Consider the following 16,227-nt stretch of genomic DNA (forward strand, 5'->3'; position numbering starts at 1 on the left):
ACAGAGAAACGTTAAGAATCTTGTACATGATCCTACAATATGTAAATGGCAGAGCTAGGATTTGAATGCAGGCAAAGTAGCTCTTTTCCTATGCTGGACTGCCTTGAGTTGTTATAAGAAGTAAGTATTAACTAAATTTGTGATTTCAGGATTCATCTAGTGACACGTGCCTCTATGATTCTTGTGTTTGAATGTGTGATTGACTTCCTCTAAACCAGTGGAAAACTTTTTCCTGATTCCTAAGGACCAATAGTGTGGGGTTAGCAATGCTTCTACCTAGAGGATCAGCCAAGTCAGAATGAAGAATCCACACTAGCCTACCAGGGCAGATCAGGGTATACCAGGCAATATCAACCAAATGCAGAGAGCATTGAGCTGAGATTACTAACTGTATCAGGCTCCAGTAATTGAAATGTTTCATAGGAACCATCTTTTCTAAAAGCAAGGGCAAAATTCTCATAATTCTCATGTGAATTTTTGATAAATTTCAGAACCTTAAAAAGTTATATCACCCTGATATTCACTTAAATTAACTAGATCAAACAGCTGAGACCATGGTCAGGGCTCTCAAAATATTTTTGCTTGTAGATTTGGATGGATAGATGGATGATGAATGGATAAGCGAAAGAAAGAGAACTGAAGTACATAACATTTCAACTTGCCATGGTTTGTTGAGGCTACCAAGCAATTTTTAAATGATTTTCTTTTTTTATTTTAATAGTTTTGTCCTCTCCTAATCCCCTGGAGAAGGAAATGGCAACCCACTCCAGTATTCTTGCCTGGAGGATCCCATGGATGAGAAGCCTGGTAGGCTACAGTCCATGGGGTCGCAAAGAGTCGGACATGACTGAGTGACTTACTTTATTTCACTTCAATCCTTGATAGGGCCTTCCCAAGTGGCTCAGTGGTAAAGAACCCACCTGCCAATGCAGGAGACCCAGGAAACGTGGATTTGATCCCTGGTTGGGAAGATTCCCTGGAGTAAGAAATGGCAACCCTCTCCAGTATTCCTGCCTGAAAAATTCCATGGACAGAGGAGCCCAGCATGCTATCTCCCATAGGGTCACAGAAAGTTGGACATGACTGAGCAACTGAGCACACACACACCCAGTCCTTGATAGGCAAGGAAAAGGGGCTGTAGAAAGAGGGGGTGCTGTCCAGGTCATTTTCTTTCTTCTTCTTAACCATAGTTGCCACAAAATATGGAAAAAATAATCTCCATGCTATTCTTGGTGAGAGGCTAGGAATATAAACAGGAATAGAAACTAGAATAACTATAATAAGCACACAGTAGGTAAAATGAAGTCATTGAACTAGCAACTGGGAACTATGTCATGACACCTTAATCTATGGGCTCTGCAGGCCATGTTATTATAGGGTAAAGTGAAGTCACTCAGTCGTGTCCGACTCTTTGTGACCCCAAGAACTATAGCCTACCAGGCTCCTCCATCCATAGGATTTTCCAGGCAAGAAGTTGGAGTGGGTTGCCATTTCCTTCTCCATATTATAGGGTAGCTCCCGTCAGTATCTTCTAGCAAGGAACTCTAGCAAGAGTACTATGAAATACTTTACAAGTCAATGTTTGCAATTGAATGCAAAAGATTGATAATGTATACATTCAAGATGTATACATAACACATTGGTTTTCTTTGATTTAATTATATTTGTATATTAATTAGAAGAAATTAGTAGGCTTGACCATAGTTTTAAAAAGCCAAAGCGAGGAACTAAGTGAAATAGGATGACAGCTAATTTGTGCTCTACATAGTTGACATGCTACAAGTAATTGAGAAAATGTAGGTGGACATGAATAGATGGAGAAGGCAATGGTAACTCACTCCAGTACTCTTGTCTGGGAAATCCCATGGACGGAGGAGCCTGGTGAGCTACAGTCCATGGGGTCACAAAGAGTTGGACACAACTGAGTGAATTCACTTTCACTTTTCACTTTCATGCATTGGAGAAGGAAATGGCAACCCACTCCAGTGTTCTTGCCTGGAGAATCCCAAGGATGGGGGAGCCTGGCAGGCTGCTGTCTATGGGAGTCTACAGAGTCTGTCTACAGAGTCGATCATGACTGACGCGACTTAGCAGCAGCAGCAGCATGAATAGGTGGGGATAAACTGATGAATTCAAGGTGCCAAACTGTGAGATTTTACTGGGGAGGATTGAAACCCAGGCCTCTGGAAGGTGGAGTGAACTAATAAAACGTCATGCTCAATCATTGCTGAGATCCAACTGAATGAAGTTAGTAGGAGGCGATATTACTTAAGGACTCAAAGGTTAACAGAGGCGAAGTTGTTTCTAGGGTGGCATATGTTCCTTGGATGAAGACAAGGACAGTCAGAGATTAACAAGTGAATGAGAAGTATTATCTAATATTGGATGTTTTGCTATCAGATCAAGCAAGACAAAGCGACTGACCCAGACAGAGCAGTACACAGGGCTGCCCTCAAGAGGCGAATGGGATTAAATAACATTTCCCATTGGAAAAACCAGAAAACCATTTTAATACAAAGATTATGGGTTTTTCACTAGCTTTTCTTAAGCTTCTTCACTTAATCTTTTAAAAAGTTCCAGTAACTGGAAATTTCATGGAGTCCACAAAGCCATAAATATCACATGCAGAAAGATAAATGGAAAATTTTGCAGTTAGCTTAAAAGACTAACTACTTAAGTGGAAAATGGGGAGGAAGAACAAACTCAAAGCACTTTGCATGAAAATAAAAATTTTTTAAGGGAAATGAAGCATTGTATTCAGATGTTTAAAATTTAATCTTGTTTATGTCACAAATTAACTGTGTGACTGTTGGCACGAAATCTTTTTAGATTCTTAATTTCCCTATTCTTGCCTGGAGAATCCCAGGGATGGGGGAGCCTGGTGGGCTTCTGTCTATGGGGTCACACAGAGTCGGACACGACTGAAGTGACTTAGCAGCAGCAGAGAAAGAGGATGTAGGATAAGATCATCTTTGGAGTTCTATCTGGATTTAATTTTATAATTTTATAGTTTAGAGGTTTTCATTAAGCATAAATTCAACATGAAGCAATGCTGTGACATATGATCCCAAAATCTAATTCATTAGGAGAAATACAGAGACTAGATCATCCCACGGTATTCAACACCAGTCACTTCATTTGGCTGGACAATCAAGTTCTGGCTGCCATATATTTGGAAGGATACTGGAAAATTAATAGCACATCTGGAGGAGGGTGACTAAAGTGTTTATGATTCTGGAAACAATATTATGGAAAAAATGGTAAGATGAACTAGGGTTCATTATCCAAGGCCAGAGAAGAAGGAGGCTCCCAGAAACTTTCTTCTAATGTCTCTTCTTGAAGCTCTAGGCAGAAGGTTATAAGTTTTTCCTAAAGGCTACATAAAAATAGATAAAATAGGATGTTCTAATGATTAAAGTTCTCTAGTAATAAATTGGATTGCTTTGTGATGAAGCTATTTCCTCACAAGGGTAATATTTAGGGAAAAGTTGAACAACCATGTCTGTCTGGGTGGAAAACTCAATTTCATGACCTCAAGGGTCCCAGGCACTCAAACTTACTTCCATTCTATGGTTTTATGAATACCAATGTTAGTTTTGAAATTACAATTTAAAAAATTCACATACTAATTTCAGATGTGACTATTTTTAAGGCACACTACCTAGCTGTTTTTTCATTAATCAGGAATAAAATAAGCTCTGTTGTTTGTTGTGCAGTTGCTCAGTCATGTCCAACTCTTTGCAACCCCATGGACTGCAGCACTCCAGGCTTCCCTGTCCTTCACTGTCTCCCAGAGTTTGCTCAAACTAATGTCCATTGAGTTGATGATACCATCCAACCATCTCATCCTCTGTTACCTCCTTCTCCTGCCTTCAATCTTTCCCAGCATGAGGCTCTAGAAATACGTTAAAAATTGTCAAAACTCTGACAATTCCATTTAGATCTAAATAGGAAAAGTATAAGAAGCTGCAACACAATTGGAGGTTCTCACCAGTGTCTCTGCCTCTTTCTTTCACAAGGATTTCTTTCAGCATGTGTCCTTCCCATCTTATCCTGTCTTGATGTCTGCTTCTTGGATGGTCTGAACTGACATAGGGATAAATGAACAATAGACATTCACTATTTATTTGAATTTTAGCTGTTTTACTCTTCCCTTTATGATTCCAAATCAATTTGCTTTCTTTCTATGAACAGTTTCTTCCTGTTGTTGGATATAGAGTTAAAGTGAGTTGGAATTTTGTTAATTTTTAATGGAAAAGTAGGAATGATCTTCCTGTTTGTTACGAAACAACTCATTATTTCAGAAGAATGATAGTTTAGAATTTACTGAAGAATTTTAAGAAGAAATGAATATTTTAAGTGAAAGTATTTCATATCACTTAGTCTTAGACTTTACATCTAAATGGACTAGTAAAATCTACATTGGTGTACAGGATCACTATATATATATGTAGACATGACTTTGAGGAGGGCCAGCTAAAGGGTAGTAGAGAGAGTCAAACTCCTGTCCAGCAAAAGTCCCTCCACTGTCTGCATTTGCTGTCAGCTCCTCCTCTGTCTCTTCTGCTGGCATGTCCAGCCAGTGAATCTCAGATGACCCAAAGCATGGAATTTCCTGCAAGGTAGCAGAAGGGACAGGAAACACCATGTGCTTCCTGGTTTTGGAGGTGGCACAGGGATATGGAGCAGCCAGTAAAAGCAAACAGCCTGAAGTGGGAAGGGATTTGGTGACCTTGTCAACAGAGTTTTGCTTTTCAGCAGAATGATACAATCACTTGTCAAACTTCAATCTGAACTCAGTGAATAACTACTGGGAACACTTACTGGCTATTCTTTGGTGGCTCAGCAGTAAAATGCAGGTTTGATCCCTTGGTCTGGAAGATCCTCTGTAGAAAGAAATGGCAACCCACTCCAGTATTCTTGACTGGGAAATCCCATGGATCTGGGACGTCCATGGAATTACAAAGAGTCAGACATGACTTAGTGACTAAAACAACAAACAATAACAACAAACTCACTTCTTGCAGGATATTTACTTTCAAGAAAAGTCTTAGTCACTCAGTCACGTCCAACTCTTTGTGACCCCGTGGACTGTAGCCACCAGGTTCCTCTGTACTTGGAATTTTCCAGGCAAGAATACTGGAGTGGATAGCCGTTCACTTTTCCAGGGGATCTTCCTGACCCAGAGATCAAACCTGGGTCTTCTGCATTGCAGGCAGATTCTTTACCATCTGCACACCAGGGAAAATCTCCAATTTAATAAGGTAGAGAGGATAACTACTGGCTAATTCAGGGGAGAAAAACAAAGATATACCCAACCTTCACTGCCTTGTAGTGTGCTGGTGCTCAGTAGTGATAAGCAGACATTACTTTGCCCTGGAGTCAGGGAAGGCTATTCAGGAATCCCTTCACTGAGGGGAGTCTTGAGAAAAGTTGAGGAGAATAACAATATGTTTAGATGGAGAGAAGGGTGCAGTCATTCTAGTTAAAGAGAACTTCTGCAGACCTTAGCTCTGAGGCAAAGAGAATGATATGTGAATGGGAGCCAAGAACTTGGGTAAACCTTTCAAGTGCTTAAACATGGTATAAAACACTATATATCAAGAAGTAGAGTGAGGCTATAGGGAAAAAATATTTCAATTATTTAAACATCTCTTTTATTTCCTAATAAGAAGCCATATAATATAAAGATTAAAGGCACGAATTGGGATGCAGTATGGATATGAATTACAGTCATGTCACCTTAAGAAAGTTACTTAATCTTTCTGAGCTTCTATTTCCTCATGAGTTAAATAGTGGTAAATATTAGCACCCATTACAAAGGATTTTTACGAGAATTGTAAGAGATGAGGCAGGTATGATGTTTACCACATTTCTCATAATATGTTGTGGGGGTCCAGATTCAACAGTGACCAACTGGAGGAGCTACTGAAGCATTTCAGCATAGTACTTGCTTACAAAAATGAGCACACATGGCTTTTAAACATTTTTGGTAAAAATTAGTATTATAATTTATTATGGCTCTATCAAAATACCATTGATATAATCAGCTTTTATCACATAATGCAGTTTATATTTTAAAAAATATTTACTTATTTATTTGGCTGTGCTGGCTCTTAACTGTGACACACGAACTCTTAGTTGCAGCATGTGGGATCTAGTTCCCTGACCCGGGATTGAACCCAGGCCCCCTGTGCTGGGAGCCACTGTATCACCAGGGAAGTTTCTGCAGTTTATATTTTCAACACAGTGAGATCAAAAGAAAAGAAAGGTTTTCTGCATCCTGAATTAGAAGTATCATTTGATGAAAACATTTTATAATTAAGAAACAGAGATGGTTATTTTAATATGATAGGGTCTCAATAATTTTTTTTTAATTGGAGGCTAATTACTTTACAATATTGTGGTGGTTTTTGCCATACATTCACATGAATCAGCCATGGATGTACATGCGTTCCCCATCCTGAACCCCCACTCCCACCTCCCTCAATTTTTTAAAAATGAATAAGTCTACCCATTTAATCAACTAACATTTATTTTGAATAGTGATATGTGTTATAAAAAAGTAAAGTAGGGTGATGTGATACTGAGTGGGCTGTGTGTGTGTGAAGGAGAGGTTGATGCTTTCAAGTTTAAACTGGGTGCTAGTTCTAAAGTCTAAATTTGCAAATTGTTTGAAAACGGAAATTCCTATTTAGTATGTCTAAATTAAAAACTGTCAGAAGATGTATAATAAATACTTCAAGTTTAAATTAAACACTTTCTTGTGAAAAGTTAAATTTTATTTATCTCAGAGTTCATGGACTTCTTCTGGTGTTTTATCTTCCTTTCACCTGAAAATGAAATTGGAAAAAAAAACAAAGTTACTTTCAGTAATTGCAGGTAAATCGTTAAGCATGGATTTTTCTCCCTTTGGCTAATGTTTCATTGCCCTCTACAATTCTGGCATTTCTAGAATGCCAACCAAGTGATTACTCTGGACTCTACCCAGTTGATTTTCATTGACACTATTAGAAATTCTTAAGAACTCTTTGGATGATTATAAGTTTTTGTGTTTGTATAGTAGTTAATTTACAATCATATACTGTTTTGTTGAATATTTGAAGTTGACTTGGTGATGATGTCCTTTTCTATAATGAGTTTCCCAGATAGAGTAGATTACATGCCTGAATTCTCAGACTCATCCATTTATTAAGAATTTATCATGAGGCTATCATGTGCCAAGTGCTTGTGATATTAGGTTGAGTCCCAAAATCACTGCAGATGGTGACTGCAGCCATGAAATTAAAAGATGCTTACTCCTCGGAAGAAAAGTTATGATCAACCTAGATAGCATATTCAAAAGCAGAGACATTACTTTGCCAACAAAGGTCCGTCTAGTCAAGGCTATGGTTTTTCCAGTGGTCATGTATGGATGCGAGAGTTGGACTATGAAGAAAGCTGAGTGCCTAAGAATTGATGCTTTTGAACTGTGGTGTTGGAGAAGACTCTTGAGAGTCCCTTGGACTGCAAGGAGATCCAACCAGTCCATTCTAAAGGAGAGCAGCCCTGGGTGTTCTTTGGAAGGAATGATGATAAAGCTGAAACTCCAATACTTTGGCCACCTCATGCGAAGAGTTGACTCATTAGAAAAGACTCTGATGCTGGGAGGGACTCGGGGCAGGAGGAGAAGGGGATAACAGAGGATGAGATGGCTGGATGGCATCACCGACTCGATGGACATGAGTTTGAGTGAACTCCAGGAGTTGGTGATGGACAGGGAGGCCTTGCGTGCTGCGATTCATGGGGTCACAAAGAGTCGGACACGACTGAGCAACTGAACTGAACTGATACTACTTTGATACTTCTGCCTTCTTTGCCTGAAAAATAAAAAATTTGTAATAGTTCAATTTATTAAAAAAAATTCTCCTTTAAAGAACTTTCAGTAGAATATAAAGTTGTAGATGGATAAACAAAGGAATGCCTTTGAGAATTTTACTTTTTACTTCAGTTCAATCACTCAGTCGTGTCCGACTCTGCGACCCCATGAACCGCAGCACACCAGGCCTCCCTGTCCATCACCAGCTCCAGGAGTCTACCCAAACCCATGTCCATCAAGTCGGTGATGCCATCCAACCATCTCATCCTCTGTCGTCCCCTTCTCCTCCTGCCCTCAATCTTTCCCAGCATCAGGGTCTTTTCAAATGAGTCAACTCTTTGCATCAGTTGGCCAAAGTATTCGAGTTTCAGCTTCAACATCAGTCCTTCCAATGAATACCCAGGACTGATCTCCTTTAGGATGGACTGGTTGAATACAGTATACTAACGCATATATATGGAATTTAGAAAGATGGTAACAACAACCCTGTATACGAGACAGCAAAAGGGACACTGATGTATAGAACAGTCTTTTGGACTCTGTGGGAGAGGGAGAGGGTGGGATGATTTGGGAGAATGGCATTGAAACATGTATAATATCATATATGAAACGAGTCGCCAGTCCAGGTTCGATGCACAATACTGGATGCTTGGGGCTGGTGCACTGGGATGACCCAGAGGGATGGTATGGAGAGGGAGGAAGGAGGAGGGTTCAGGATGGGGAGCACATATATACCTGTGGCGGATTCATTTTGATATATGGCAAAATCAATACAATATTGTAAAGTTAAAAAATAAAATTAAAAAAAAAAGGGTGGACTGGTTGGATCTCCTTGCAGTCCAAGGGACTCTCAAGAATCTTCTCCAACACCACAGTTCAAAAGCATTAATTCTTCGGCGCTCAGCTTTCTTTATACCAACTTAAAATTTTGTGGCCTTGGAAATATAAAATTCTGTAGGTCAAAAATATTTTTGTGTAATTAAACTGTTTCCCTGATGCTGCTAAGTCACTTCAGTCGTGTCCGACTCTGTGCGACCCCATGGACGGCAGCCCACCAGGCTCCCCCGTCCCCGGGATTCTCCAGGCAAGAACACTGGAGTGGGTTGCGATTTCCTTCTCCAATGCATGAAAGTGAAAAGTGAAACTGAAGTCACTCAGTCATGTTCGACTCTTAGCGACCCCATGGACTGCAGCCTACCAGGCTCCTCTGTCCATGGGATTTTCCAGGCAAGAGTACTGGAGTGGGGTGCCATTGCCTTCTGATACCTAGTCTCATTTAGAGGAACTTGTTTCCTACATTAAGTATCCCAGAGTAACATATGATTTCTTAATCCTTGTGCTGTATCATAAAGAATTACTTATTTGTCTACTTTGTTGTGATTTTAAAAACTAATTTATAATTAAAATTAAAATGAGGAGAAAAATAGCAGACCAGGTTTTTTTCCTGCTTGGTAGAAATAACTAGTCTTTAACTTTCCATATCCCTACCTACCCCCTTTTCAAAGCACAAATAATTTCACTTACCACATACTTCCAATGCCAAAGCTTTCATAATATACACAGACATGGGGCATGAAATTAGAATGGTACTTGAATGGGGACTGATGTGTGTACTTGAATTCAGAGCTTTTTTCCCCCTCTTTTTGATTTCAGCCTGATAAAGCAACCACATATGGATTTTGTTCTTGTTCAAGTCTGATTGTGGTTATGAATCCTGGCAAATGTGTCCACCACTACAGAAGTCCACAAAGGGCTTTGATTATTGACTCTATTTAACAGCCTTAAAAGAGGTCATTGTTCTTGGTCCCCTGGGGACAAGGGGAGCTCAGAAGGGTAGTGGGAGGGATAAGGAGGGCAAACAAGGAGAGGGTTATGAACACTGTAAAATGAAGTTATTTTAAACCTGAAAGTTTCATTTTAGTTTATACTTAGTCATTGTTATATAATAGAGCACACAATTAAAAGTTAAGAAGATGGGTTTCCAGTCTGCAAAATCCAACAATCCTTCACCATAAAAGTTTATCTTCCTTTTTACCCATTGTCCCCTGCTTCTCCCACTTCTGCGGGGGAGGGGACCCTCCTTGCCACCAGGGCCAACCGCCCTACCATGCTTAAATTCCATCCCTCTTCTTTCTATTATCCTTTTTCTCATCTCTTTTTCTAATTGATCCTTCCTATCAGTATTTACACATGTACATGTATTTTAATTTTAAGCATCTCTTCATTCCCTCCAGTTACAACCCTTACTCTTTATTTACCTGCACACAACAAATAACATAGAAAGAAAACAGTTGTCTTAACTCAATAGTTCCATTTCCTTCGCTTGCATTTACTAATTAACCTTCCTTTGAAAGGGTAAACCAAAGTCATTAATCACTTCTTTGATCAGTGCTAAGTCCAGCACACATTATTAACATTTCATATCACTTGACCTCCTAACAAAGTATAATAAACCCAATCATTCCATCCTAGTGGAAAACTTTACTGCCTTAGTTCTCGTGACACCAGAGCCTCAAATTTCCACGAACTCTCTACTTGCTCATTCTCCTTTACCAGTGAATCCTCAGCCATCTGATCTGTGAGCTTTAAACTTAGATCTTCAGTCCTAGACCTCTTCTGTTTTCCCTGCTGCTGCTGCTGCTAAGTCGCTTCAGTCGTGTCAACTCTGCGCGACCCCATAGACGGCAGCCCACCAGGCTCCCCTGTCCCTGGCATTCTCCAGGCAAGAACACTGGAGTGGGTTGCCATTTCCTTCTCCAATGCATGAAAGTGAAAAGTGAAAGTGAAGTCGCTCAGTCATGTCCAACTCTTAGTGACCCCATGGACTGCAGCCCACCAGACTCCTCCGTCCATGGGATTTTCCAGGCAAGAGGACTGGAGTGGGGTGCCATACCAACCTTATTCAGTAGTTTCCCAGTCTGAGGAATCTATACGTAAAAATGATTATTCCTACATCTCTTGATAAATTAGCATGATCAGTAAATTGTAGGTATAATAAACCAATAATAACATTAATGCTCTTCGAGGAGAGAACGATAGTTTTCTATTGATATGTTTATTTTGGCCAACTTATTATCAGCCTATTCATCTTGTACATTCCTGTTCTCACTAAAGATATCAATTTGAATGGTAATAGAGGAAACATTAATTTTTTTCTTTATCTTAAAGTTTTCTTCTTGATTTTTTTAAACCTCATCCAAGACCTAAACAATTTTTAATAAGTTTCTGCTATACAAAATTTGAATTAGATGTGATATATGATATATAGTGTATAGCAAGAATGTATTTTCCATATTTATGACCAAAAATGAATTTTTAGTTTACCTTTATTGGAAAAACAAAGGGTAATTAAACTTAGCTCACCTTTACAAAATTAATTGCTTTATTTTCATTAATTTTTAAAATTCATAAGGCAAACAGGATGTTTCTATGAAATAACAAATTTAGCCAAAACAAGACTTACTTTTTAAAAAGTAAACTTGATCCATTTAATTCAAATAAAATTTAAATTGATTTTAATTGTTTTTTACAATACAAAGTTTTATTGTCAATGATGAATAATAAACCTCCTTAAATCATAAGCCAAAACAATGTAAATAAAATATAGCTTCTGCTTCATTGACTATGCTAAAGCCTTTGATGGTGTGGATCACAACAAACTGGAAAATTCTTTAAAAGATGGGAATACAGACTGCCTGACCTGTCTCCTGACAAACCTGTATGCAGATCAGGAAGCAACAATTAGAAACTTACATAGGTCAGGAAGCAACAATTAGAAACTTACATGGAATAACTGACTGGTTCAAAATTGGGAAAGGAATAGTGTATATTGTCACCCCATTTATTTAACTTTCATGCAGTGTACATCACACGAAATGTTGGGCTGGATGAAGCACAGGCTGGAATCAAGATTGCAGAGAGAAATATCAACAATCTCAGATATGCAGAGGATACCACTCTAATGGCAAAAAATGAAGAGTAACTCAAGAGCCTCTTGATGAGGGTGAAAGAGAAGAGTGAAAAAATTGTCTTAAAACTCAACATTAAAAAAACTAAGATCATGGCATCTGGTACCATTACTTCATGGCAAATAGAAGGGGAAAAATGGAAGTAGTGTCAGATTTTATTTTCTTGGACTCCAGAATCATTGCAGACATTGACTGCAGCCATGAAATTAAAAGACACTTGCTCCTTGGAAGGAAAGCTATGACAAACCTAGACAGCCTATTAAAAAGGAGAGATATCATTTTGCCGACAAAGATTCATATAGTCAAAGCTATGGTTTTTTCCAGTAGTCATGTACAGACGTGAGAGTTGGGCCATAAAGAAGGCTGAGCACTGAAGAATTGATGCTTTTGAACCGTGGTGCTGGAGAAGACTCCTGAAAGTCCCTTGGACTGCAAGGAGATCAAATCAGTCAATCCTAAAGAACATCAACCTTGAATATCATTGGAAGGACTGATGCTGAAGCTGAAGCTCCAGGCCTTTGGCCACCTGATGCAAAGAGCAGGCTTATTAGAAATGATCTTAATGCTGGGAGAGTTTGAACGCAAAAGAAGAAGAGGGTGACAGAGGATGAGATGGTTAGAGAGCATTACCAACTCAATGGACATAAATTTGAGCAAACTGCAGGATATAGTGAAGGACAGGGAAGTGGGGCATGCTGTAGTCCATGGGGTCACAAAGAGTCAGACATGACTTAATGACTGAACAAAAACTCCCAAATTACTTTCAGAAAATTTTCACTGAAAGCGACTTTCTTTTTTTACCCAAAATCGTTATCTTATTTGAGATTCAAAATTCAAATCCTTGTCAAATGATTGTGATTTAAATGTCTTTTCAATTTTACTAGAGTTATTGCTGCCTTCTTAGTTGTTTGCCACAGACTATACACAGTGGACAGGACAGCTGGGATGTAAAACTCAGTAGGTAGCTTTTGTCATAAAGGTGAACTTCCTCTGGGTCCCTTGCTGAACTCCTTCAGTGAATTGACTCAGAAGGTAACTCCTCATCAACCTTATCAAAACTGTCCATAGACCTAAGCCTAGAAGCCTCTTTTTCCATCTCATACCTTGTCTTTAGAAATCACCCTTTCTAACCATAGGCATATTTGTGAAACACAAATGCAAATATAATATGAAACAGAAAGACACAATAACTACTAAGTGAGAAAATATTAAGAAATGGGAAAACCTCACAATACAGTTTACTTTTAACCAATGGAGTCCCCATTTGGCAGCCTTTACTTTTGATATGAAGCACCAGGAGGCATATTACTGTTTGTGTGAATGTGTCTTCTTTAGAATGACAATTTCCCTTTGATTTTCCATTATATGAGTAAAACCTATTTGCTTTCTTAAGTCGGTTGGCTGTACATAAAGAGAGTTGCAGAATGTAATTTGAGGAGATATTGACATCATTTTACCTTCCTCTAGTCTGTGTAACAACCCAACACTCCCCAACTTGGCATCAAATTCTGAGCATGAATTCATCCTGATGGATGCTGTCTATCCCCCTGGCTACTTGCTGTTGGGGCCAAATATTCTCTAAAAAATTTTGTTAATCAGAATATTCAGCCTCAACCCATTACATCGTGTAGCATGTGAAGTTCCAAAACTGATGCTTAGTGTTTTTTCAATCATTTTTTCACATAGGAGCTGTGACGATATCTCACAGACCCTCAGACACTGCAGGTCTCCTGAGAAACTCTGCAGAGACAATCTCACCTGTTCACAGGCTTCACTTCTTTCAAACTCATGTCTCCTCATAGTTCTGGGTGTATAAAATTGCTTACTCACTGTCTCCACTTGAATGTTTCAACGTGCCAAAACCCAAATTCCTGACTAGGTCTTTTGTCTATCTCCCATTGCTCAAAAAAGCAAATTGTGAGCCACTCCTCATGTTGCTACCCAGGAAAAAACACCAATATCCACTAATTGCAAACATCCACACCTGGGCATCATTCTCTTCTCAGTCTCTTTAACCTCCATATTTAACTAGTCTCCAATTATTGTTGATTCTACTTCCTAAGTATCTGTAAATTGAACATTGCTCTTATCTGTATCCCTGTCACCCCTCATCAGACTGCTCTCTTCTTTTGGGCTGCACTTCCAGAACATGCTTAAGTGGTCTTCCTCATCTACTATTAACCAGGCCACTATATTCTCCACTATTTTGCCGATGGATGATTTTTACAGTGCTTAATCTTATCATGCCTCTCCCTACTTGAGATTCCTTAATAACCGTCAGTGTATTGCTCTGACGATAAAGACTGAAACTCCTATTAAGACATGTAGTGATTTACTGGGAGTGGGATTTGGCCCCTGCTAACCTCACAGGCATCACCTCTGACATACCCCCTTTTATCATTGCGTTCCACTCATATAAACCTAAAAATACCCAGTTCTTCAAGGCTCCTTCTGGTTGCTGCACTGTTGCCTATATCACCTGTGCGTGTGCTTGAGAAGTTGCTTCAGTCATGTCTGACTCTTTGTGACACTTTGGTCTGTAGCCCTCCAGGCTCCTCTGTCCTTAGGATTCTCCAGGTAAGAATACTGGAGTGGGTTGCCATGCCCTCCTCCGGGTGATCTTCCCAACCCAGGGAGCAAACCCATGTCTCATGTCTTCTGCCCTGGCAGGTGGGTTCTTTACCACTAGTGCCACCTGGGAAAGCCTGCTCGTGTCATCTACCCTCTACCTAAATACGTCATGCTTATCTCACTCTTACTCATCTTTCAGATCTGAGTTGAAATGTCATTTTCCAAGAGAAACTGGAAATTCCTCGGGACTGTGCACTTCTGCCTAATTTCACTTACAACAATTCTAATTACACAGTTAATTGCACAATGTGTTAGTTATCATTTATCCCCGAGGCAACTCTGGTTGCTCCTGGAAGGCAGAGAATGTATTTGTTATGGTTACCACCTTATCTTCAGCATTAAAACATGCTAAACACAATTGGTGGGATAAATGAGTAAATGAATGAACCCTTAAACTCATTCCTTTGCTACAGCTCTGTTCTTGAGGAATAGAATTTTCCATAACCATTACATAAAGAAACCTGCATTTTTATTTTGACTTTGTAAATTAATTACACTTTTTATAGTAAGCAAACTGCTTAACATTTGAGACTTTTTTTAAAGTACTGTCGACCTTACCATCTCATGTATTATAAGTTTTATGTGATAAAATATATTTTGATACACAGCAAATTAAAGAACAACATGAAATGTTAAGTTATAACAATAATTATCTGTGGTTTGAATTTATTGGCATGAAAAATCATCCCATTTATTTGTAAGAGCAAATATAAATATTGATTTGAGATTAGCACTGCAGCTGTTCAGTATTTCAGGGCCCATTAATTATTGCAAGACATAATTTTTGAAAGTTCAAGGAAAATAGAACAATTATTCTATAGTATGTTTTCCTACTACTATCTAGAAAGTGATATTTTCAAATCAGTATTTCTTATAGAGAAAAATACAAAATATATAATTTTAATACATTTATATGCCAAAATTAATATTTATTTTCTTTTCTGTTTGAATACAAACCAGCATAGACATGAACTTAGCTCTTTTCTCCTGGGATACAAGAAAGCACTATTCAAATTCAATCAGAACATCCAGATGTAAATGAACTGTTCATTTAGAGTTCACAGGATGTTCACTTTGGCTTTAGTTCTTCCAGACTGGATTTATATCAAGACTTAAAAAAATTAATTAGCAGTTCTGGCAAAATTAAAGAATATTGTTATTTCACCTTGAAATCACTTAGGCTGAGTAGTTATTGCAAACAAAAGTTGTCAAAATGTGATCAATTATTACTTAAGTATAAAGATTAAAAATTAAACTCCTGATGTGGACTACGTGTTTTTTTCCTCAATCATATTTTTGAAAAACAAGGTAGGTATTTATTAAAGGATCTTCCATGGTGGCTCAAGGGTAAAGAATCTGCCTGCCAATGCAGGAGATGTGAGTTAATCCCTCATCTGGGAAGATCCCCTGGAGAAGGAAATGGCAACCCACTCCAGTATTCTTGCCTGAAAAATCCCATGGACAGAGGAGTCTGGCAGGCTTCTGGGGGTTACAAAAAGTCAGACATGACTTAGTGACTGAACAACAACAGTAATTTATCAAAGAGAAATACAAAATCAGAGGTAGAAAAGAACATGCCTTTTAAGGTCTATTTTATACCTATTTAGTCTTTTCTTTCTTTACACACACCACAGATCCAGGCTGATGCACTACTGTGGCTGTCCACTGCTGAGGGCCAGCTCCTTGCTGGTCGCCTGGACGTGACTGCATCAGCTGAAGGGTATTTTGACTAGAACTACCTACTATACTTATAGAAAGTGTTGTTGTTCA

Source organism: Bos indicus, chromosome 9 (genome assembly GCF_029378745.1).
Source record: "Bos indicus isolate NIAB-ARS_2022 breed Sahiwal x Tharparkar chromosome 9, NIAB-ARS_B.indTharparkar_mat_pri_1.0, whole genome shotgun sequence".
Lineage (NCBI taxonomy): Eukaryota > Metazoa > Chordata > Mammalia > Artiodactyla > Bovidae > Bos > Bos indicus.